Raw genomic sequence first — 25,860 nt, 5'->3', positions numbered from 1 at the left:
GATAGGATGTGTGGCCAGTGAGCCCAGGCATTCAGTAGTTTGTCAGACACTGCTCTGGAGAGATATGAGAGGAAGTTTACCCAAGTGTCCTTATCTCTCCAGAAGGCACATTGTATTCTGCAGCAGTAAGGAAATGCAGCCAGCTGATGGTACCAGATATTCTTGCATCATTAAAAAAGCTAACATATGAGATGAAAATCCTGTAGATTGTGACAGAACTACTTCTAAAGAGAGTTTCTTAACCTTCTAAAAATATTTCAAGTAAATTTGTTTATGATTTTCATCTGTAGGTTTGCTTAGAGGACATTAAGAGCAGGTAATGGTCTACTTACAGTTTGAAAAAAAATTCCATGCCTGTGTAGCTGCCATGAAGCTGTGATGAAGTGGCCACTGCCTGATCTGTGGGCAGTGTCAGTGTGGAATGGCAATCTGCTCATTGCCAGGACTGAGCATCCCTGATCAAAAGATTTGTTTAAAAAATATGTGTTTTGGTAAGTGGAAATACAGACACACCCTATGCCTATGGAGGGAACAGCCAGGACTTCCTTATCTCAGTCATGCCACGGGTGCTTTTGGGGCAAGGGTTGCTTGGTGGATTAAAAGTGCTGTAAAGGAAGGAGATGAGGTGTGTGTTAGGACCTTCTTTGGAAGCTGAATTCAGAACAAGTCAGAATTGGTGGCAAAATCTGTGTCTTCTTTTCACCATGATGATACATGGTTAAAATACTTGAAGCCCTTGGAAAGGAGTCTGAATTTTTTTAATGAAAGGTAATATACATGCAGACAACATTACTGGTATTTTCAGTGGAAAAACTGAATGAACATCTGATAGCACTTGTGTTGAAGATGATAAAAATACTGTACAAGATCTCTTTTAAATTACCATAAAATTACTTGTGCAGAAATTGATATAAATACCTTTCTAGTCCTCAGTGATTTTCAAAAGAATACATTCAGTAACTTCAAAACAAGTTCCAAGTACTTCAGCATTAATTTTGTGATTAGATGTTTCCAAGGATTGAAAGAAATACGTGTGAGCTCTGAGCTTTTCTGTTTTACTTTCTTAGTTCACTGAAACAGGACTTACATAGACTTGAGGTAAAGAAAGCAAGCACCCTTACCACTTATTATGTTATGTGATCTTTGCACAGGCAAGCCTTGTAAAATCAGCAGCATTTTTAAGACCCTTAATAGCTACACAGGATATTGATACACTTTTTCAGAAGGGAAGTGCTATGAAACTGTCAGAGCTCTTCTGAATTTCCAACAGAGCAAAAAACCCCAAAGAACCAAAGAAAATAGTGGGTCTGGATGATGCAATCAGCATGAATTGCACCCTGTCTACATTGGTACTAAACATTGTCCTAAATAGTTTTAATTATCACATGATTTTGCTAAACCAAAGTGATATGTATGGAGTAGTCATAGTCCATGTTCAAAGATATGTGGATTTCAGTTTTTTTGATGTGTCTTGATATGTGAGACAACCAGCTGTAAGGAGGAGAAGAAGAGTCACTTGCCCTAGTAGATCTCATCTATTCACTCAGTATACAGGCTACAGAGTGCTTAGGCTTTGTTTGATAGCAAACAAGATTTATGGCTTCTCCTAGCCTCAAGAAAATTCTTGCACAGTAGGAGTAATGCAATTCCTTATTTATCTGTCTGGTTTTGCTCTCACCTTCATCTGTCTATAGGAGCTGGGGCGCCCTTCATCTGTCATCAGCAGGCAGCCTGAGCACTCTGTTGCTGTGTGTGATTAGCCCTGTTGCAGCCCTCTGGACAGGTTAGGAGCTGGAGAGCACATTTCCTTAGCCAGGTACCCTCTGATGGCTGCAGCCTCCCGTTTCACCAGCCAAGGGTGCGAGGACATGTCTCTGTCTGTGTCCTGTGGGCAGCAGGGAGGGAGTTCTGTCTGCAGCCTGTCCAACTTGCCACTGTCTCCTCTGAGGACCTGATGAGCTGCAAGGCTGAGCTGTGATGAGGGCACTGATGCTTTATTGGATGTGGCTGCTGAGCAGGTGTCTACGTAATGATAGTAAATAACATTGACCAGCAACATATCAGTGTGCTCAAAGTGTCACAATAATATAACACACTGGCTTGGTGGGTATTTACTGTCTCTAACATCAGGTTTTAAAATTTGTAGCTAGGATTAATTTAAAATTAATCTAATAGTATGCTTGTATCTTACAAAATACTTCATCTTAATATAGTAATGTAAACATTACCTCTAAAAGGTTCTATCTTCCACCTTCTTTCCAGTCCATTTGACTCCAAAGAAAGCCTTTTTAACTGTTTCTGCAGTTTATAAAGAAATGTGTCCACTTATTAAATCCAGGCGTGCCATTTGTTAAAGGAATTGCATCCTGTGAGACATCCTGGAGAATGTTCCTTTCATCTTTTAAAAACTGCTTCAGCTAAATAAAATGGGTATTCAGTCTCCCTGAGTTCACTTTAGTGAATGCTGTAATACTGACTTTAAAATGAATGGATATCTGGAAGGAGCATGTTCCTCCCTGCTAAGCTGAAGTTCTGGTATTTTCAGTATGGTACATGATGCCTTATAAATGTTGTATCTGGACAATTGAGCATAATGCATCTGAAGACAACTCTTCTGGTTTCATGAAAGTCTTCTCATTATAAATTATTGGGGAAACAAGAGATAGGAGAAAGCTTTGGGATCATACTGCTAATTCCATCTGGTAACGTCTAGACTGCATTGAAGGCGTAGTTTGAGATCTGGGTTACTTTATGACAGTACTGATAGATGACTGTAATTGGACTCAGAGACACTAAAATGAGAGAGATGTAAAGAGGTTAAGAATTTTTGGCTTGGCTGTGAATCTGTCTGATGTTATTGTTAATGCATTAAAATAGTATGTACTGTATATTAATAGACCATTGCTTTAAAATTATTCCGTGTTCTCTCTGTTGTCAGCATTTTAGGTGCATTAAATTACAAAAGCAAATTTAAAAAAAACTGCTGTGAGCACAGGCATCCAAGTGAGTTCCTGCATGTCAGATGGATGTCCAAAAATTAAAGCACACGTTGAGTTTGGATTGTGATCATTATTGATTACTTGCAGAGACCAGATGGAGACACAAAAGGGGATCTGGAGAGTAAAATGTTTGCTGCTTGTAAGGGCATGAGATACCTGAACCTGAAAAGAAGAGGAGGAGAGGAGAGAAGAAGGAGAGGAATGGGAAAAGTTCTTACAAATGCTATTTTGAGTGAAGAGTGACTGTGATACTCCTGTTGGAGGGGATCAACAAGGACCATAAAAAGATGGAGAATAACACAGGTGAGAGCTGAGATCATCTCTGATGGATTTGTTCAGTAGATTATCCCTAGAGGAGATTTGAAAGCAAGAGAGTTTTAGGCAGCTTCATTATTATATGTCAGAAACAAAATAAGGTCATTGTCAGTGGGTGGACAATTTGCAGCTCCCTCATTTTGTGGGATTGATGAGAATAATTTTAAATTTATGAAAAGGGACACAGAAGAAAGTGCAAGAGAAACCCACGTGATGCCTATACAAGCCTTGAAGGCACAGAGAAATTAAAACTGGACAAATGAGACTACAAAAGTGGATAAAGGAACAATACTATGAGGTGATAGCCAGCAAGGAAAAGCTAGTTCCATTGTTAGAAAAATCTTGACATGAAGATTTAGTTATGGAAGATCTGGCTAGGAGTCGGGTGAGGTCAGTGTGAATTGTGGAATTGTTGTTGCATCAATGTAAGGATCCAGGCAGGTGCAGAGAAGCTATCTATGCTAAAGGGAAATGAGGTGTTACCCAAAAAAATGCCAAAAAATTGCCAAAAAATGGCAATGTGTCCAGGAAGGCTTGTGTTGGCAAGTAGAATCAGTTGGGTATCTGCACACGTTAAGGGCATAAAGCTTTGAGAAAAGGAAGATGGGATGAAAAGAGAACCTCCATAAATTAAAAAAAAAAAAAAAAAAAAAAAACTGGAAGAAAAACTGAGAGAACAGCTTTACTGAGATACTGTCACAGTAACCCAGATGTGGATGGGAATAAAGACAGGGAGAGAATGACTCAGAAACCAACATAGGTCTGTGAGGTTTGCAGTGGACAAATATTTGAGAGGTTGCCGGCAGCAGTTAATCTGGAGCAGTTCCAGTTTATCTGGAATAAAAAGTGCAAGGACTACTATATAAGGCAGGCATGAATGTCGTCCTTAGTCCAAGGTTCAAAAAAACCTGCTAGAAATAATAAAAATATATAATTGAGATACATTGTAAAACAGTTCCCAATGTTTCATTGTATAATCATCCTAAAAATAGTATTAAGCATAAGCAAGGAGTCTGAAATAATGGAAAGAGGATTGGCCTATACAGAGAACTGTACCAAAAAAGTCAGAAAACATGAGAATGAATTGTAAATGTCTAAGAAGCTACCTAACAAAGACGTAACTATTTTTCTAAAAATAAAAATTGCAAAAAGTAAAGAAGAATGGAAATGCTGTCAGTGGAAAAAACCTAGAATTTTGTCATGAATGGTGAATTAGATGGATGGGGTTTAGATGTAATAGGTGGCACTCCTCATATTATAATGAGTCTATAGAACCCAGGACAAATGCAGGTCATCAAATAGGAAAGATTATGCAGAGATGGAAATTCTTACCTCCAGGGGGAAGCAAAACTTAAATTATGTAATTGTTTCAATCAGAAGAGACCATATCATCCACATCCAAGAACTTGCATAATTCCAATTCCAAAAGCAAGTACTTTTAATAAATATATCACATCAGTTGGTATTACCTGGGGAAATAAATGAAAAATAGTACTTAAATTGAAAAAAGAAATTACTCCATTAGAGAGCATTAGTGTTATCTCTCAATAGTATGTAAAATCTTCTACAAAAAAGGGGAAGATTTTAAGGAAAGAATAAGCAAATGATACAAAACATGGTAAGTAAGTTAAGATACAATGTAGGATCTCCACAAGGAGGTCATGCCTGACTAAGCTGATGCCTTTATTAAAAAAAACAGCTAAGTTAGTTTTCTAAACAAAAGAAGTAATGAAATATCCACGTGGGCTTCAGTAAAATACTGTATTTGTCATCTGCTGTGTAGAGATTTGTTAACATAGGAACTACGAATGAGCTGTAGGAGGGAAAAGAGAATGAAAAAATTAACTAGAAGGAAAATTGGAGCTGGAGGATGGGTTGGAGGTCCCCAGAGGATTTCCCAAGGACTGATTATGGGATCGGTCTTAGGAAATGTTTCCTTTACTGATTTTACCATGAAAACACCAATACCGGGAAAAAAGTCTTGATGGCACAAGTTACCAGAAGGATTATGCTGAAGACTGGAGTTTCATTTAGAAGAAATGGGATAAGCATATGAGTTGGAAAATAGTGCAAGGGGGATGACAGACTGCTGTCAGAAGTGAAGGGTCATGCACTTGGGAGCTTGTATCAGGGAGAGGCTGGACAGGCGTGGGAGTGCTAATCAGAAGATAATTGAGGCATCAAAAGGAGACTTCTGTGGAAAGTGGACAGATTTGATTCTAGCATGGATCATCTGGCAGTATAAGGAAATATGTTTCCCATGCAAGGAAGCCTTAGTGCTGCTTGGTATAAGGTATATGTAAAGTATAACAAACAAAAATCTCTGCCAGTGTGATCATATATACTTAAGACAAGTAAATTTAAACTGTTTTAGGAGCCTAGGCAGGTTTCTAAAATGCCTTGAGGAAGGGAGAGACTATTTTATGAGGGGAGATTAAAATCCTTGATTTGTCTGACTCTGTAAAAAGGAAAATTGATAGGAAATACAGTTGCTGTCTCGTACAGAGGAGGATTTGTACATAAAAGATAGTTCTAGCACAAAAAGAAATAATTGCACACTGATCTTGAGAATCTGTGGGCTGGAAATTTAGGCAGCTTTCAAATATGAGGCACAGTGGGACAAGGCACCTGACTAATTTTTAGGAAAAAATGTGTTGATTCATGAAAAAAAGGTATATAATCTAGTGCCATGTAGTGCCTACAGGGAAGGGATTTGGTAATAAAATTGATTTCTCTTCCTAATGAGAGGAGACGCTGGAAAGATGGGGAGGGAAGACTTTAAAATAATACTGGTAAAGGTAGCATTGTGATATACTTGCAAATTACAAAACTCATGTGGCTTTGATTCAGAAGGATGGAAAGCCCCATGTAATACTGTTTTCCCCAAAAACTACATACCACAATATCTTTTTAAACAGAATTTTGCTTGTCTGGGGAGACTTAGACTAATTTGGTCCCTTTTTACTGTTTGGATAGTTTTGTTAAATGAAAACCTACCTATATTTCTAAACAGTTTAAACATTTTTTTCTGCTTTCTTTTAGTAAAAGTGATTTTTACACTGTACATCTGAAAAAAAAACGAAGACCATACTGCAGTTGGCATTTTGCTAAGTTTTTCACATAAAACCTTGATATATGCCAAATGTGACTATATTTTGCTGTGTATTTATAACAGTAATTATTTTTGATGTTACCTTTCTGCAGTAAAACACAACTTCTTGCAACTTATGGGAAGCATAAACTTTATTGCTCTCATATTTAGCATAGAGAAGAAAATCTCACAGCATATGAGTAGTTAGTGCCTTGTATTAATATTTCCATGATTAGTGTGAGAAGTTGAGCTGATTATTTTTATAGCCCAATTTAAAAAGTAGAATTGTATAAATGGGCTTAGTGCAGTGCTGTGTAATGTAATCCTCCTCATGGCAGCAAAGAAGAAGGGAAGGTTTCTGCTGGAAATGGCATTTGGTGTAGCTCAGTAATGCAGTCTTTCCTACAACAGCACAGAAAGATATTGGCAGCCTCAGGCTATGTTTCCTATAATGTCACTTTAGTTATTCCGGTTTTTTTGGGCTTCCTTTTTCAGCTTGAAGGAATTAAGCCCCATTGAGATGGAAAAGATCCATATCTGAAATAGTAAATTGTTTGTTGATTTTGTGAAATGTGTAAGTCATAATGTGAGCAAAACCAAATCTCTAACTTTGATGGCATGCTGTGAACTTTCTTCCTCCACCAAAATGTTTGCCCTTGGAGGGGACACATGGTGAAAGATTTCTAAGGGCAAAGATAACAATACAGTGATGTGTTCCTGGAACTAGAGCATTGGGTTAAGTGTTTTGCTTGTTTGCTATTTTTTGCAATTCGTTACAAGTAAATGATGATAATTTATACAGACTTGGAGAGCCTGGTGAATAAATGAATCCCAGGAAAATATTAGGCGATTGCCCACAGTCTTGTTTAGAAGAAACAGCGTTTTCAGAGAGCCAGGAAGATTCCTGCGGGAGGGTTGCATTTGTGACAGCTGCCACAGGGCAGGAGCCAGCCATGAGCTCTGCTGGGCTGCTGTTATCCTGCCATTTCCTCTGAAAATGGGTAATCCAGCTTCGCACATAGTGCCTTTTGGAATTTTGGCTCCGTCAATGCAATTGCATTGCTTCCAGCTCAGTTGTGATGCTGGAGCTAAGATAGGAATCTGGTGTAGGGTCCAGCTGGGGGGTGATGTCCCTGTGCCAGCCAGCTCGGCCCTGCTGCCCGTGAGCAGTGGCATCCCTGCGGAGCCGGGCACTGCCAGGCAGGGGAGTGACCTGTGCAAAGCAAGCGTTTGAGCCCTGCAGAGACGCAGAACTGGATGTGGCGTTGTCCTGGATTTGCACTGTTCTCAGCCTTTCAGCAAGGTCACCAGTGGGTGGGAGCGTGCTGAGGGATTTCCCTGCCCGGCAATGATGAGTCACCAGTGGGACTCGCCGCAGGTGGGAGACTGCTTATTTCAGGAATTACAAACGATCCGCTGCTTAAGGAATGTAGGTGGAATAGGGATGGGCCCATTATGAAGTTAGTCTACTTGCAAGTTTGTGATTCTCAGTGAATCTTCTCCCTCAATATTTTTGTTTTGAATGTTCAGAACAACTCTGCGTTTCATAACTAAATATATTGGTGGGTTTTGTGTTATTTCCTGCTTAGACATAACTAGGGCACGCGGAGTATCTTGAAGAAGATCTAAGATAGCTATCATCTGAGATTTCTATCCTCAATTTGCAGACCATGCTGTGTAACAAAATTTGAATATTCATTTTGAACTTTTGGGGTTTGGTTATTCAAACTATTTGAAATTTGCCAATCATTATCAAAGCTAAAATCATCTTCTCTTTGCTTCAGTTACTGAGAGAGATTGCAAATTCTTACTTAGGAGAGTAGTCAGTGTGGGGAGATCGACCACATAGCTCCAACTTTGAAAGTGGGACAGTCCAAGTATAATGTTCCATTTTCTGTTTTAAAAGACCCCTAAACCAATGGAGAAAGGACATCTAAAAACTTAATTTCCTTTTTGAAATTTATAAATAGAGGCAATTCTCCCTTAGCAAGCTGTAATAGCCAGATTTGCTACTTGCTTGTTTATTTAAGCAATGATGAAGTTACATAACATTTTGTTAGGTAATACATTCATCAACATTAGCAAAATCAGTTCTTGTCTTTCATATCTGGATACACAGTTTCCCCACTTTGCCTTCTTCCTTTATGTGAATGACATAGTTTTAGCCCCTGAACAGCTGAGCTTCAAGAGCAGAATGGTGTCCAGCTCACCATCCTCAATGAAAACAGGTTTCTATAATGCAATTTGGGGTTGCACGTGTGACAGACTGCCAAAGTTTGTCTTGTAGTCAAAATCTAAAATGTTATTTCTATTCATTATGGTTTTCTTTCCTTTAGCTTCATTTTTTCTTACTCTCTTACCTTTCCTTTGCCCTCCCTCTGCTTTCTCACCTCCTATTCTCCCCATTATAGCAAGCTTTTATTTCCCTTTGCTGCCTCAGTGTGTCTGGCTTTAGTTTATGCTGTTTCTCCTGTTCTCTCTGCATATTTTTCTTTCTTGTAATTCTGTGATAGACCACTGTCTATGTTTTGATGAAGTGAGAGTGAATGAACGTGGTCCTGAGGATGAAAATTTAATGCTTTGAGGGCCAAGTCCATGGCTGCAGAAATAACACAGTCAGCTTGAGTGCTGTGAAGGCCAGAAGAGCACATCTTCCTTAAAATAAGGGGTGGGAAAGTTAGCCCATTTTTTCCATGCCATTGCATAATATAAACCTGGTTGCCCTTCAGAGTTATCTGAGTGGCTGAATGCATGTTTCTCATGCCCTTGCACTGGGCAATCAAGAAGCAGAGGAGTCCATGTGTGACACAGGAGGCCGATGGTAGGGAAGATTTGACAAATTTAGAAGGGAAGGGATTTATCTGACTCCTCAAGGGGAAAATTACTGATTCTTGCACTCATAGGATGCTTCTGTGAGATAGTGTGAAATGAGACCCTTCAGGACTCAGAACCTCTTTGCAAGGGTTTCCATTGCACTGCACCATGAAATCAAAGGCAGGCAAGGAGAGGTTTTTCACCCTGGTTTGCCTGCAGATGGCCGCATCAACATGACAGACCACGTTACTTTGGTGAATAGAATTATTCCTGACTGGGCTGTGTGCAGTTTTCCTTTTGTATGGAAGAGGAATGCTCTTGCCAGAGCAGGCAGTGCCCCCTCTGTCTGCAAAGCGGAACATGTTGTTTACAGAAGCAGAAAGGTATTTGTGATGAGAGAGGAAAAAAATATTAATCCTTTCAAGAATTAATTTTCCAGACTATGCTTTTGCAAGGTACTGAGTGTGTAAACTGAAGCTGCTTATCTTAGATAAGGATAGAGGGGAAGGACAGATGTCTGTGGACAGGAAAGTAGAGAAACAGCTAAGCACAGACTCTAGGTGCCCCACAGATAACTTTATGTGTTTCTATAAACTGAAATGTGATTGGAAAAATGACTAGTTTCTGAATGTGGAAAATTAGAAGGTAAAAAGTGATCCTTTGGCATTGAGGATGAGCATTGCTTGGGACTGGAGATGGCCTGGCAAGGCAGCACATCCCTTGGCTGCTGGGTGTGCATCCCTCCCCTGCAAATGGACACCCTGAGCAAGTCAGTTCCTCACCCCTGGAATCTGTGTCTCAGCAGGGAGCCTGGAGCAGGAAACCCTTTAGCACACAAAAATTCAGAGCTCCTTTCCTTTTCCTTCAGATGTCCTCACACTGCTGTGACATATGTGAGTGAAGTGGTGATAAATGTCACTGGGAGTCCAAGGGATCTGTTCAAAGGCTCAGGGGGATTCTGCTGCCTTAAATTTTTATCCATTAGAAATATATGTATTTTTAATAAAAATTCTGGGATTTTTTTAAAGATAGAATGGGGTACAATGAGAAATGTAGAAGAATGGAAAAAGCTCAAGAGATTTCACTAATCCCCTAAGGAAAAAAATCTCTCAAATAGCACTCAAATGCTCAAGTGCTCAAATAGCACTCTCACGAGTGATTTGGATTTGTTTGTTAACTGGAAAATCTGGATTATTTAACAAGAAAATTAGGAGTAAGTACTTTTTATTTGGACTTCTTCTACTGTAAATATAATGTGAAATACTTTCCCTGTACAGGGAAGAATTATTTTACTGATTCGTGGTTTACTTTTGCTTTTATATTAAAACTTAATCACTTTTCTCATGATGAAAATGGATAAATTACTTCAATCTGTCTATATACATGTATTTTGGGGTTTTTTAAAGTAACTTTTATGGTATGGGCTGCAAGCAGGCATCTGAATCAAATACTTTATCCTGTAGTTCTCTTCCACTCATGCATAAGTAATTTATTTCCATGATTTTTTAAAGTAGGTGATTAGAGTAATAGGCACATACAGGTAGTTCTTTAATTATTTTCACTTACACTAAAATGTAATTCCATTTAAAAAGAGAGTATTTTTAATGTGTCATTGAATGAGAGTATAACTCTCTTAAGATAATGGTGTTTTACATGCAGCTGTATCCATCAAAAACAAAGGCAACTTGAGAAATTAGAGTAATAAAAGGGTAGATACTCTGCTTTAGTGAGAGACTGAGAGCTTCCCTGGTGAACATCAAGGAAAAAAATTACCTTATTAAAACTATTTAACTTTGGGATGGTGTGTTAGCAGGCATCAGACTGATCTAGAAAAAGAGATGATTGGGAAAGTTTTTTTTTAAATTACTTTCTTAATAATTTATTTAGTATTACTGTAAACCCATAAATATATCATTTGAGGTAAACCATCTTTGACATTGATATAAAAAAAAAGTTTCATGTCTTTTTCCAGTTTTAGATTTTCTTGGTGTTCCAGCTCCTGGAATCCTAAATGCAGATTTAAACCTCTGATTCCAGGAAAAGAAAAAAGACACTCAGCATTAGACTTACAAAATGAAACTGGTGCAAATATTACCTGCCTGTAACTTGAATGCTCAAAATCCAAAAAGCAAATGAAGAATCTAAACTTTATTTTGGATTTTAGTGGGGATATGGATGCAGGGCTCTGCTAAACCAAAGAACATCTTAGCTCTTTAGGTTCTAAATACCATAGAGCTTCTACTCTGTCTCCTTCTTACATCTGCCAAGCATGATACAGATTTTTAATAAAAGCTTTGTGAAAACTGAAAAAAGAAATAGGTGTTCTGAACAGCTTTAATCCTGTTCTTTGAATTCATAACAAGAAGCCGGGTATTTGTAATTTCATTTCTCTTGTTGCATTTCTACCTTCACTAAGTACACCACTGAGCAGCTTCTCACCAGATCTAAATGTGTGGAAAACCACAGCCTTTCAAAGAGAAAGTCTCAGTTGTGGCTGGGAGGCACTGGGAAGGAGAAGGAGCCATTCTGTTAACTCAGTTTGCCTTCATAGCTTCTCTTTGAGTCATCTCTGGCTTTGCTCCCACCTTTCCTCTGATACCTGGGGAGAAAGCAGATGCCATTCCCTTCTCAAGTCATCATGAGAGTCTCCTGGGTCCCTGCCAGGTGTAGAGGTGGGAGGGCCTGCAGTGCAGTGGGGCTGTGCTCTGCAGTGATAGATGAAATGTCAACCCAACCCCAAGGAATTCTGAGCTGAGCCCATTCCTTCAGTGAGGCAGCACAGTGCCACCACTCCTGACAGTGGGGATTTGTAAACTGGGAGGGGAGGAGTGGTGGTTTGCCCAAGTGGGCATTTCCTTCATACAGTATGAACAATTATTTAGTTTAAGTGCTCCCAAATTTAGACACAATTACTTGTAGGCAAAAAGAAAGGATACTGAGTTAAGATTTCTGTAAGGAACAGCTTTTAAGAGCGAAGTTTGGCTTCTTCTGTGCTTGGTGGGACCAATGACCATAGCCAACAATTTTTGCTGATGCTCAGGTGAGAAAGAACATTTCTTTCTCTGAAAGATCATTTCTTGCCTCTTCCCTCTGGCCATCTCCTGGCACTGTGCTAGTCAGATGAGGCAAGAGCTGTCCCTGTCCCTTGCCGGGACCCAGATCTCCAGGGCAAAGTGGGAGGTGCTGGGAGTGTGCTCCCTACCTTGGCTTTTGGCCCCATCTGGTGAGCTGCCGTCCCCAAGGATAAAGGATGTAAGGATGTGCTGGTAAGAAAAAGGGCAGGAAAAAAGCAATGTTCCCAGTGTGCTGGAGGAGGAATAAACTCTAATGTGATCATCCCTGTCACAGATGGAATATTTAACAAAGTATTCTGTCTATAATATAAGAAATATGCTAAACATCTCTATAATGCTGCATTTGAAAGGTAGAAATAAAAATAGAAGTTGAAAGGTAGAGCTATTGACTCTTCTGGGTTTATAGCATGCTGTCAGTGGAAGATGTTAACCCTGAAACCTCCTGGGAGCAGCTCATTCAGTGGGGGGGGGGGAAATGTTGGAATAGCCTTAAAGGGTTAATGAAATGTAGCAAATTTACGTTTTTACCACTATAGCGGACTGTTATTTTTTAAATTCTGTAATAAATGATTGAGCATGGAATGGTAACACAAACTGTTGCAAAAATCAATCTGCATGTTAAATCCCACTTTTGTTTTGATTGAGGTGGAGTCAGTTATTAACTGCGTGATCAGAGCACAGACGCTGAGTCCTATTCTTTCCTTAATTGAGAATTGCTGTTACAGATACTTAACAGTGGTTCATAGTGGCAATAATCCCTTTTGAAAATGGTTGTTATTCTAGTCATAAGTAGCTTGCCAGGGCACTAACCCCAGCTTCACCCCTGATGGTTAGGAAAATAATCTGGTTGGTAGCTGATGATGTTTGGTGATTTCCTGCTAGATAATTGCCAAACTAGCAAAGTAAGAAAACTCAACTTTTAAAATATTTTACCTTTGGTTAGAAAGAAGGTGTGGGCTGTGAAAAATACTGTAACTCCCATTGTTCTAAATGAAAATTCGTTGCTTAGTGAGAATGCTGACTTAAAAATTTTTGCATGTCTTTTGTTGATCTTGCAGGCTGATGCACACGACCTGCTAATGCAGTGCTTGGCTTTCCATACAGAGCCATTCATCCATGTTATATGTGAATGAAGCTTCCTGGTTTGTACATGTGCTGTGTCACATTCCTCTGGTTTTCTAACAAAGCTTTTAATTGGTATGCTGTGACTAATGAGCATGAAGTCCCAGAGGAAATGGAGCAGAATTTTCCATTATCCACCAAGAAGCTTCAAGCACATAGATTATCAGGGCTTGAACTCCAGGATAAACCAGGGTCAAAGGCTCTAAGTATAATGGAACCTCATAGCTTAATATTTTGCTTCCATAACATTAAATTAATAGTTTCTCAGCAAAACTGTATTGTCTGTCTGATGGCACTGTGCAAACTGTAACTGGCATTTCACTTGGACACCACGTCAAATCCCTGACCCTTCCCTGTTAAAGTTCCCAGAACTCTTGAATACTGATGTCCTGCCTTTGTTCGCTTTGGGTAATGATGTGCTGCACACTTTTGTGGGATAAACCTCTCTTCAGTTTCAAGCAGAGATCTTCCTCTTCATTCTTCCTCTGAACAATTATTGTACATGTTGCTTACACAGGATTGCTGCCATATGTTGCACCAGAAGTGGCTGCACTTTTTTGGGGGGGGTTTAGAGCTCTCAGTCCGACTTGAACATGTTCAGGACCTCGTTGCTTTCAAGACTAGAGGAGATTGGATTTAGTGAGACCAGCATAGCTATAGGCTACCTCTGCCAAGTCCAGCAAAGTAATTATCTTCTGTGCCTTATGTTCAGCACACCTACTAAGTGTCTCCAACAGGCGCAGTATCATAGAAAATTTAAATTAACTTAAAAGCATAAAAAGGTATCCAGATTGTTACTGGAATTGGTGGGGAAAATTGTGGTTAACTTTCCAATAAAGTATATGGAATAATATTTTTACCAATTCACTCTTTTAGTAATTAACCCAATATACAATTAATCACTTCCTCCCTTCTAATAGAGTCTCAGTGTGAGTTATGCTTTGCAGTGAAACCTCTAATCCAGAGGAAGAAGAGATTTTTTTTTTTTATGTTAGTTTCAGCAGGGTCACTTCCCTGAGCTGTCATGGTTCAGTGTGTGGCTGTGCAGAGGTTTGTGGGGACAGGGACTGGAAGTGAGCAGCTGAGGGAAGAAGGGATGTCTTCTTGCAGCAACATTACCACATCATAACAAGTTAAAATTAATGAAGCTATGGCTTATGTTGTGGGAGCCTGGAATTTAAATCAAGTGAATCTAATTTCTTTTACATGTTGAAACTCCTCCACTGCAGAACAACATCATGGTACTGGTGGGAGCTCTGTGGGGTAGGTTGGTCCTTCTTGTGCAGGTGGCTCTTTCCATTCTGAACAACTGTGGCTGCAAGAAAGCCACCTTTCATTTGCTCCTCTCTTACACATTTGGTTTCCTTAATTTCCTAAGTGGTGGGCTCTTGTAGACCCTCTCTGTTGTCATTCTGTGAGGGACTCTCCAGAGGTGCTGTCACCTCTAGTGCTTAGTGCGTGAGTGCCCAGTGTCTCTTGGCGTGTGTGTGTACATAGCAAGGAGAGCACAAGGAGTTCTGTGGTTCTGTGCATCTTTTTGAGAAACAGTAAGAAAATTGATGCTCCAGAAGTATCTTAAGCAGTTGTTTCACATGACAGAATTGGTTTATTTTGTTTTCATAAAAAAGAAATTCCCTATTAGCACTGTATTGTAGAATATTAAGGTTACATTATTACATTCAAAGGTTACCAGGTGCAAATACTAAGAGCAATAAGTGCATTGTGTATTCAGATTGTGATATATTGTCTTTTTATCCTGTGAGGAAGGGGTTCATGCTTCCTCTGCAATCAGGAGTTCTGTGTGCACTATTAACAGCAGACAGCCGTAAATAATTGCCTGTCCTTTTTTACTGTCACTGATACCAAGGGGACAAACTAACAGTGGTGCCAAAACATGGTACCTATTACTGCTTTAAATCCCACAGAGAAGGGAAAAGGGAGTGGAGTTTAAAAGTTTTGGTTACATTCTAGATACAGGTAAGAGAGCACAGCTGATGTACTCCAGGGTGGCATGGAGTGTATCCATTTACTCACGCAGATTGCTCTACTTAAAGTACAAAAAAACCAAGGGAGTTGAGGTGAAGGTCAGTACTGCCTTTCATCTTCATTTGACAGATCCTGTAAAACCCAGAGTGTGGATGTCTGCTAAACAGTTACGCTGCAGGTCGTACTCAGTGACCCAGCAGTACTGCACAATATCCCAGAGCTTCATCTGTGGAACATCCCCTGGCTTTCTGGAGAGCAGAGGGCCTCACAGCCCCTGGGCTGGGGCACAGGTGCAGCCCTTCTGGGCTAACAGGGAGGGAGGATGCCTAGGGGGCTGCTGGAGCTCCCTAGCCCACAAGCCCAGTGCTGCTCTGACCTTCTGGCAACTTGCTTTTGTTTGGGAGCCCGCAAAGTGGAAGGAGAATTCCTCTGTCCAGTCCAACTCCCTTGTTGTCCCAAAGGGCAGTGGTGGTGTTGAATCACACTCACAGATTTGCTGGTTTCCAACTCAAAAATCACTTTCATTTTCATACTTACTGTGCATATTGGAAAGCTGTTTGGTCCATCATTCCTTTCCCTAGCCAAAATTGTAGCATTTCTGCTGGGCCAAGAACAAAGACCTTTACTACTCAAAACACCTCCTGTACTGAAAGGGTGGAAATGTAATAGCCAGCCTGTTTTTCTGTGTAGGAAAATGTTTGGGAAATTCCTCCCGCAATCCCCCTCTGGTTTTTTGACCCTTGTGCTGCCATGACAATCTAGAGAAGCCACATGTTTTTATTTTCATGTGGGTGAGAAGGAGGTCATTATACGTGTGCTTTGGAACCTATGCTTCATGTGAAAAGTATCACCCAGCAGAACCTTCAACCTTGTGCCTTTAAAAACAAGCATTGTTTTCCTATCAACTTCAACAGGCATCCAAAGGCACAAAAACTGTAAAGAATTGTCAGGCAACAGCAAAAACCTCAAAAATTGCTCTTCTCAGATGCCACTGCTGCATTCCCCAGAATAATGACACTTTTTGACAAATGGGATTTTGGCAGTTGTATAGAAAAGATCTTTTTTTAGTCATAGTTCAACTGTTCAGAGAAGCGTGTATGGATTGATACTACTTCTTAAATAAAATAAAAGCTAATATATGCTAATATCTAATAATTTCACAGTTGTATTTTTGGTTTTATTCTTTTCATTTAAAGCCTTAAAACATTCTTCTGAATTTTATACTTACATTTTAGGGAACAATAAAGCTATAACCTTTAAGATCGTTACTGCTTTATGAAATGAAGGTAAAGGTGTTTGCTTTTTTAGTGCTTTGGGAGATATTAATATTCTAGTAAAATATACCACACTAGTTTATCTGGATCTTCAGTAAGAAAATGTAAAAGTCAAACTTTTTAAAAGAGCAAGAAATACTTGAATTTTTAATATCTCTCTGAAATAAGATGCAATGTCCTACTTTGTAGTGGTTGGTTTGTTGAAAAGAAATACAGCCCTTATTGACTTAGTCCTGTGCTGAGTGTAAATTCACACAAAGAAAGGCAATTTAACATGTGACTGACCTTTTTCAGTGCAAGATGAAGAAATGTGCTGTTAAGGTTACCGGAGTGTGGCAGGATGTTTAATCAGCTTCTTTGCTTTAAAGAACAGTAGGAAGGAGATGATGTATTAAAGATGATAGCTTCTTGTCGATTTTAACTCGTAATGCCAGGATCTGAGTACAATAGCAGATTAAATCTCTGTAGGGGAACTTCCTACTGGACTTTCTATTTTTAGGTGTTTGTGGCTGCTTCTTCCTTTGCTTCTCACTAGTTGGCTTTTGCTCCCTTGAAGAGGTGAGTTGCTTTCTCTGAGATCTACTTCCAAACTCTGACAATGTATTTCTGTTAAGAGCAGTTTTTTTTCTTTCTCAGCTGTGTCGGAAAGGCAAAATAAGACAGCATAAATGAAGCCATGCACTTCCCTGTATTTCAGTGCACGCATGAGGTAAATTCATGGCTTCAAGCACTAAATGTTTGCAACACTCTTAACATGTGTGTAACAGCACAGCAAACTTTCATGTAATAATAACAAATAAACTCATATTTGCTTGTGCAGCTGGGTAAGTAGGATAGTCTGGAGTTCTGTGCATTCAATTTGTCCCTCATGTTTGAAAACTCCCCAGAGCTGTGTGTCTCCTCTGAGTCATGCACATTTCCATCCAAATCAGATGGCTTCACCTGGCTGTCTTTTCTCTCTGACCAACATGGATTGATTCCAGAATAGCCCTTTATTTTAGGAACAGCCCCTTTTTCCTCTACTGCCCCTATGCCCTCTCTTGAGAGATTATTTTACAATAGGAATCATGATTCTAATCTATCTCGAAGATAGCACAGCTGAGGTTATTATATTAATTTAATTACAGTGAGACCTTCCTCTTCTCCACTGTTCATCCTCCGGATGTTGCAGTTCTGTGCATCAAAATCCACCACTCTCTGACCTTACTATGATCTCTTCAGAGATTCACCTATCTTGCATTTCACTGTCTTTCAAAGGTCCATTTCTGTGTCCATTCTGCTCTTGGGGTTAGACTAGATGATCTTTAAAGATCTCTTCCAAACCAAACCATTCTAGGATTCTGTAATTTCTATTCTAATTCAGGCAATGCAAATATATTTTTGGAAGTTTCAGTAACCACTTCTTTATTTGTAATTTACATGTTTGGGTCATATGTTTACTATTAATTTTCAGCTTTTGCTAGTCAATGATCCTTAATTTTAAAAAGGTATATTAGCACAGTAAAACTATTATAATATTACAGAAATATTCTCCTATTAGTCTTGTATATTTAGATGAATGCTTTTCTTTTTCACTATAATGAATTTTCATTTTATTGTTTTTTAATGAAGCAGTGTGGTGGGTCAACCCTGGCTAAATGCCAGGAGCTCACCAAAACTGCTCTATCACTTCCTTCCTCAGCTAGGCAGGGGAGAGAAAATGTAATGAAATGCATGTGGGTTGAGACAAGGACCAGAAGATATCACTCACCAGGTACCATCCCAGAGAAAACAGACTCTGCTTGGGGAAATTAGTCTAATTTATTACCAATCAAATCAGAGTAGGATAATGAGAAGTTAAATCTTAAAACAGAACCCTTCCTTCTTCCCAAGCTTATCTTTGTTCCTGATTCTCTATCCCCCACTGCCAGCAGCGCAGGGAGATTGGGAATGGGAGTAACAGTCAGTTCATCACACATTGTTTCTGCTGCTGCTTCCTCCTCAGGGGAAGGACTCCTCACACTCTTCCTCTGCTCCAGCGTGGGCTCCCTCCCAGCAGAAACATTCCTCCACCAAGCTGACATGAATCTTTCCCACAGGCTGCAATTCTTCCCCTCTGCTCTGGCATGGGTTCCCCACAGGGCCACAAGTCCTGCCAGCAAACCTGCTCCAAAGTTGGCTCCTTCCTCCATGGGTCCACAGGTCCTTCCAGGAGCCTGCTCCAGCACAGGCATCTCAGGGGATACAGCTGCCTTCAGGCATCCCCCTGCTCCAGCATGGGGTTCTCCATGAGCTGCAGGGGGACCTCTGCTCCCCCACTGACCTCTGTGGGCTGTAGGGACACAACCTGCCTCACCACTTTCTTCACCATGGTCTGCAGGGGAATCTCTGCTCTGGCTCTTGGAGCACATCCTTCCTCTTCTTCTTTACTGGTGTTTTCAGAGTTGATTGTCTCTTCTCTGGCCATAATTGTTTCTGTGCAATAACTTCCTTCCCCTTCTTAAATACATTATCCAAGAGGCACAGCCACCATGGCTGATGGGCTCAGCCTTGGCCAGGAGTGGGTCCATCCTGAAGCCAGCTGGAATTGGCTCTATCAGACATGGGGAAAGCTTCTGGCAACTTCCCATGGAAGCTGTAGGCCCCTGTCCCCCCACTACCAAACCCCTCCCTAGGAAACCCAATACAAGTAGCTTCCCAGCCTTCTGTCTCTCGATGTTTTGTTTTTATTTGTTTGTTTTGCTTTTGCTTGCTTTTGAACCCATTGGTGGACCTCTCTTTATTCTGTTTTAGTGGGGTCTTAAATTACAAGTTTTTTACTTGGATAGTTTGACAAAAGTACTCCAACTGCTATGTAGCTTTTTTTACATCAATTTAAATTGTAATTTGTCTTTGTGGGAATGCAGCCAGATCAGAAAAAGAATTTAAGTTAAATTACTCTAAAAAGCTTGTAATCTCAGAAACCTCTTTTTAAGGCCACAGGAGTGACTATTTTTTACTGATATTCAGCAGTCTTTGTTCAGCTGAGTCTCAAGTGATGCCCATGTCTTCAGCATCAGACCTCCTCCCTGCTTCTTGGATGCCAAACACTCCAGCACAGGCAGTGAGATAGTGATGGCTGGCACACTCACTCAGGATTTGTTTTAAATGTCATAAATCCAAGAGAACTACCTGAGCACTACTTGAGCACTACCTGGGTTCTTGTCCTGTGGTCTTAATCTACTCTTGAGCTAGAGGTGCTCCAGGTACTGTTCTGTCACCACAGAACTAGCATAAGTTCACATGCATTTGTAACCTTGGACTGTGCTTTTTGTCCCTGGCTTCCTCTGGCCAGGGTGGTGCCCTGGATGCTGGTTACCAGGCTGATAGAGATGGGAAAATCTCAGCTGTAAGACCAGAGGACAGAGCTCCAAGAAGCAAGGAGGTGTGAGGAGAAGTGGTAGGATTGCTGTATGTTGGATATGGGAAAGCCTCTGCCCTTCTCTAACTTCCAGGCATCTTTTGACTCCCACTTGGATCTAGCTCAGCTTGTCTGGAGGATGGAATTAAATCTGTATACAATTTTTGCTTTCTGTGTCATAAGGATTGTCAAAACCAGAATTACAAGAATTAGTTTATTAGTTTTCAGAATGGTGTAGCTGAGATAAAAGCATTTTCTGCATCATTGAAACAAATGTCCCCAGTGATACTGACACATTATCACTGCAGAGGACACATGAAATGTGTGACAGTGGGTTATTTAAGGGACAACTTGTGAGGAGTACAGAGATAAACTTCAAAGGATACTTCTGTAGCAGCAAAATGGGCATGTACAGCAATGGCAAGTTGTCACAGGTTACACCCCTATTTCCTGGAAGGGAATTAAGGCAAAACGGGGACACACCAAGTTTTTAGAAGAGCTGGAATGAAAGTTCTGGGTCTCTGTTTAAGCTGTGGTGTATGATCCTGGCAGTGGCTGCTTCTCCCCACCTACGCCTTGGCTGTGTCCAGGGTGATTCTGACAGAGGAGGCTACAGTCAGAATGGGTTTTCATTTAAAAAAAAAAGTATTAACAGAAAAGTATTACCTTCTGTAACTCCATAATCAGAGATAACATGATGAGTAAAATGAGGATATGGTAAAAAGACATTATAAGGACTTCATTCCCTGCTAAATAGCAATTTTATGCAAAATAGCTGCAGCCTCTTATTGCGTCCTGCTACTATCCTCCTTCCATTTCTTTTCCAAAAAGAAGCAAAGTTCACAGAAGTAAAGTGTAAGAAGGGTAGCTGCAATTTATTCCCTATATTCCCCAAAGATGCTTTTTGGGGACTGTAAAATGAGATTTCAGTTTTGCAGAGCCCTGCAACCGGCCATACCTAGTTTGGGACCCTGCTTTGGGAACTATTGTCTTGGACTTTAAATGTGAAATCAAGACAGCATCTGTTTGCATTTGGTCTGCTATTTAAATGAACACGGATTTTGGTATGGCAGCCTAATTTCTCTGAGACAGCACTCCTTTTTCTCATATGAAACAAAAATCATCAACTGAATAAATGTGTAACAAATTTTATTGACATTTTGGGAAGTGCAAGTATTGCTAGCGTCAATTAAAAGTATTGTCACATGCTTTCCCAGGACAGAATTTCAGTATATCAGTGCATTTTCATACCTGCTGCCTCTGTGGTAGGAGCATTCACTGCTAATCAGATGGCAGGTGGCCATGAGCTATCAAACACCTAACTCTGCATTTATCCCAGGAGTATTTTTATTTCTCTGCTTCCTAATGGAGGATTTCTTTGCCAGAAAACTTGTGGAAATATTTTTCCTGTATTTCTTCAGACTTTTCCCAGTAGAGTGTATCCTTCAATTTCAGCTCTTTTCCTCTGTCACGTTGACCCCAATGCCTTTCTTTCTGGATTTCCTGCATGCTTTGTTTTTCCAAGTTTCTGTTTTCAGTTTGTGATGATTCTTTTGCACTGATGGAGCATCTGCCCATAATTTGCGATTTTCTATTGTGAAAAGCCATTTTGTTGCAGTGAGGTGATGATTTCTAGTTCAGTCTGTTATTTTCAAAGATGACTGGCTTCTAGTCATGGAACTTCAACCCCTAAATGAGCAGCCTGGGCTCCTGATACAGCAAATAAAACCTTCATAGAGTCCAGAATACTCTCAACTCCCTGATCATTGATCAGATTGTCTAAAATTGATCGGGGATGGGGGAAGGCATGTCTTTAGGAAGGACTTTCTTTGTCTCTTGCTTTTTATGGAAGGTGATGATTCTGTTGTACTGCTATAGTTCCTCCCCCTAACATATTAGTAAAGAGGCTAGATCATGGTTTCTCTGTTTTCCAACTCTGCAGCAAGGTCGGAAAAAGATATGAGCGAGGGATTGCTAAGTCTAGGAGTGGCATGCTGTATTGAAGAAGCCTGTGATTACCAATCCAATGCCACATAAAAATCTTGTGGTGAATACTTTTTGTCAGCACAGTTTCCACAGAAGAGTCCTGGGAAGGAAGGCTGAAGTGCTCACAGAATAGCTGAGTTTTCAAGATTTTATATCAGATCCCAGGGTGAAGGCATGGATGAGACAGGGACAATTTTGGCCTTCCACCTTTCTTAAGATGCTGAGGCTGCAGCATCAGTCTCTCTTCCAAAATCCCTTAATGCTAGAGATACTGATACTCCCTCTAAGAGGGAGTTTTGCAAAGCCCTTTGTTTTGGCTTATAAGAGAGGAGGGGAGGTGTTCCAGGCTGGAGAAGTGGAGAAGAGACAGAGAACACTTTAAGAAAACCCAGAGAACTCAAACGTACCCTGAAACCAAAGGACCCTCTATTTTCTCAGTTACTGAATTTAGCTAATGCCCACCTTTCATCATTGCTGTACCCAGACTGATCTCAGGGTCTAGCATAAGGTTTAGCTATTGATTTGGCTTCCATTTAACTGAGATCTTGAAATGTGCTGTGCAGTACACATTTGTACAGCCACTTGCTACATATTTTGCCTTTTCCTTCCCTATTAATGACAACAAAGTTGTCTTTATTGAGTGAGTCTGATGACACCTGAATCTGTTTGTCATTGTCTGTCTTCTGACTGTTGACCCTGCCATATGGAGTGAATTCCCAAATCTTGCAAGGCTGTGTGGGGCTGATGTAGAAATTTTCATTTAACATTCATGGCAAAGGCAATCTGTCCTCTATTGGCATCCATAAACTATCACTGGTTTGTTTACAAGACTGCCTTACAAAAATACACACAGAGAGTGAGTGAAAACTTGTTTCCTTACTACAAGTGATCTTAACAAAGAGCTTTCCGGACTTGAAAGGCAAGAAAGGCAAGCATTATGCTATGGTTTAGGTTTCTGCAGTAGGAAGTCTTTTAAAACAGCTCATAGAGATCTTCTTTCTGAAATGTCTTTGTTGACATTTAAAAAAGTGATCGTCAAAATTGTGGGATGGGGGTTGTTTGGTTGGGGTTTTTTTTAGTTTGTGAGGTTGTTCCTGCCGGTAGATTGAGAGTTGCTTCCTTTCACTGTTGAAGGCTGGGGTTGGAAAGGAAGACTTACTGCAATCTATTTCAAGAATAGTCTGAGGAGGAGGAAATTCCCTTCTTGTTGCTAATAACTGGTGCAGAACGCTCTGCTGGAGGAGAAGAGTAGTTCAGTAAGTTAAAACATTTAAATGAAGTTTTGATTTCATAAATCTTGTTATTATCTAGAAATTTAATTGTATTTTAAACATAGTATTTTTTATCTTCTTTGTTTAGGGGGAGGGACTGTGGGTATTGTGTAATAGCTTTGAATTCAGTAGATACTAATTTGCTGATGCAGCAAGGGTGAAATGTTCAGTAAGAAAAGAAAACAACAGCAGATCTGCTACTGCTTGTATTACAAAGCACCAGTCTAAGCTGCTGGAGCACCTCTGAGAGACATCAGCAGTGCATTTCATTATCCAGGGTCTTGGATTAAGAGACAGAGGTGATTTTGCCAATCCACGAATCTATTATGTTACTACCTTTTCAGATGTTTCCAATAGCTGTAGGGTGCCTCCACCAACAATTTGGAATCAAGGGTTCTGTTTAAATATCAATAGTAGAGCAATCCAAACCTCCTTCAAGGCAGAGTTAGACACCCTAGGTGAGCAGAGTAGAATGAGAGTGTTTGTCTAGGTGTATTTCTCTTTTGCTTTAATCAAAAATAGTGCGGTGTTCAAGGCATATGAAATTCTGTGCTTTATCCAGAAGTGTGTGCTGTCATGCTGGAGCAGTGGCCATGTGGACCTGGGTGTGGAGGCACAATGGAAGCCCTTGTGCTCCTCCATTTCACGAGGAAGGTGCTTCTGATGCAGTGAACTGTGCTCAAGCAGAGTGGCTCCCCCCAAAGTCCCCTTGCCCTCTGCTCTTTCCCCACAGGGCTGATGCAAGGAGGCAGCCTGGGTGCAGTAAAACAAAGCCCAGGATCTGTCTGTGCCTCCCTGCTGCTCCTCAGCTGTCAGTAGGAAATTTGTCTTCATCCCAGTGGCTGCGATTCCACTGCTGTTTATGGGCTCCTTGTAAGAGCCATTATACAAAAGCCAAAGAGACTCTGCACCCCACAAGTCTCACACTACTAAAAATTCACATTTTCTTTTCCTTTTGCCACCCATAGGAACTGAGGTTTGGTAAGAAAATTCTTGAATTTTTACGCAGCAAAACTCAAAGAAAATAATTAATTTTTAAAAAATGAGAATAAGTTGGAGATGGTAGAAACATCTTCTGCCATGTAATTTATCAAGTGTTCTCTGCAACCCCTTGCAAGCCAGGAATGTTGCTGCAGGTGTGAGTTTGCTCATGAACCTGCTTGTATACCCAGCTGAGCCACCCTCACACACTGTCCCCACCATGTACGTGCTAGCCTTTCAAAAGAGACACATTCCAGCACTGAGTGTCTCATCCTATCCCATGATCTCTTTTGGAACTTGGCCAGGTGGGACTTTTATCTTCTACACACAGTATAACCTGCTTTGAATTTCTTAAAGACCTCTGTCAGATATGTGTGCCAGTATGTGAAACTCTTAATGTTCATTTCAGTCATGCATCTGTTTCAGAGGATTATTGCTGCATTTAAGTGAAAGTTAAGTATTTAACTGAGAGAGAATTTCTGCAATGCATTTTAAAGTATCATTTATTATATTATGAGTAATAGGCTGAAACTCACAGCAGAATTCATTGGACCATTATATCACACGCTGTGCAGGAAATTCTTGTGTGTCTTGATAGAGTTTATAATTTAATTGATGATGAGCAATTTAGAGAGGGAGAGATATGCTGTGAAACAGAGTTGTAGCATTATGTTACTGTGAATACAGGTGTATATATAGGACAGTTCAAAGTTTAATAATTCATAACTTAAGAATATCTGTCTTCCAGTCTATATACATTTATAAAATTTTGATTAGTATCAAATAACTAAAGGTTATGGCATTCTCCTATTTCATTTTTCCTAAATCACTTTATTTTCCTCTAACTTTGTGCCTTGTGTTTCTTGCAAGTAAAAGCCCAGATTTAAACTTTTAAACCAGATGTTAGAAAAATTTCAGGGATTCACGTGCTCAACTTTCATTTTTAATCTGCCATTGAAAATACAGAAAAAATGTTAATTTGCTGAAAAACATGCTGGGTGCTTTTAGTGTGTTTCAGATATTCAGAAATTTTAGAACTCTCTCTTCCTTTAAATAGAGCTGAATGCATTGTCATGTCCAGTGCTGAGAAGTGGCATTGTAAGACAATTCTTTTTGTACTTGTAAACAAGTTTCCATATGCAAGTACTTTGAAAGTGCTTTCAAAATTGTGCTACATCTGTATCAGATGATAAAAGCATGAAAAAACAGCCGAAAAACAAGCCCTCCTAATGGCCTCAAACTACAGAATCTGTGCGCATATCCAAAACTGCCTATCTTTATTTAAAGAGCAAACATGAAAAATAAATGCCTTCCTAAGCTTTCTCCATGAGTGTACTGTGTTACAGACCTTCTCTGCCAAACTGCCTTGTTCTTGCTCACAGTTTTCTTGTCTGGGCAGAGGCAGTCGTTCCCTTCCATCCATGCTCTGATCAGGGCTGTTTTGATGTCACCTCATCTGCAGGGTGACATAGGAAAACACTGGAGCCTCTTGCTGCAGAACCTGGAGTGCCCAGTGCCCCATGCCTGGGCACCTTGGTCGGTGGCCCTGGCCAGGTGTGGCACAGGCG

General features: G+C 40.2%; 1 protein-coding gene across 22 annotated transcripts in view; it reads left to right on the top strand.

Moving 5' to 3' along the window:
- KIAA1217 (KIAA1217 ortholog) overlaps nt 1-25,860 on the top strand; it is a 357,281-nt gene that overhangs the window by 137,916 nt on the left and 193,505 nt on the right. Inside the window, exon 1 of one of the 22 annotated variants that reach the window (XM_038129620.1) lies at nt 23,175-23,296. The exons of the other annotated variants lie outside the window; for them this stretch is intronic. The gene's annotated coding sequence lies outside the window, so the exon portion shown is untranslated. Of the gene's footprint in view, nt 1-23,174; nt 23,297-25,860 lie in introns of those variants that run through there. 22 annotated transcript variants of the gene reach the window in all.

Source organism: Motacilla alba, chromosome 2 (assembly GCF_015832195.1).
Source record: "Motacilla alba alba isolate MOTALB_02 chromosome 2, Motacilla_alba_V1.0_pri, whole genome shotgun sequence".
NCBI classification, from domain to species: Eukaryota; Metazoa; Chordata; class Aves; order Passeriformes; family Motacillidae; genus Motacilla; species Motacilla alba.
This window is presented reverse-complemented; position numbering and strand designations above follow the sequence as displayed.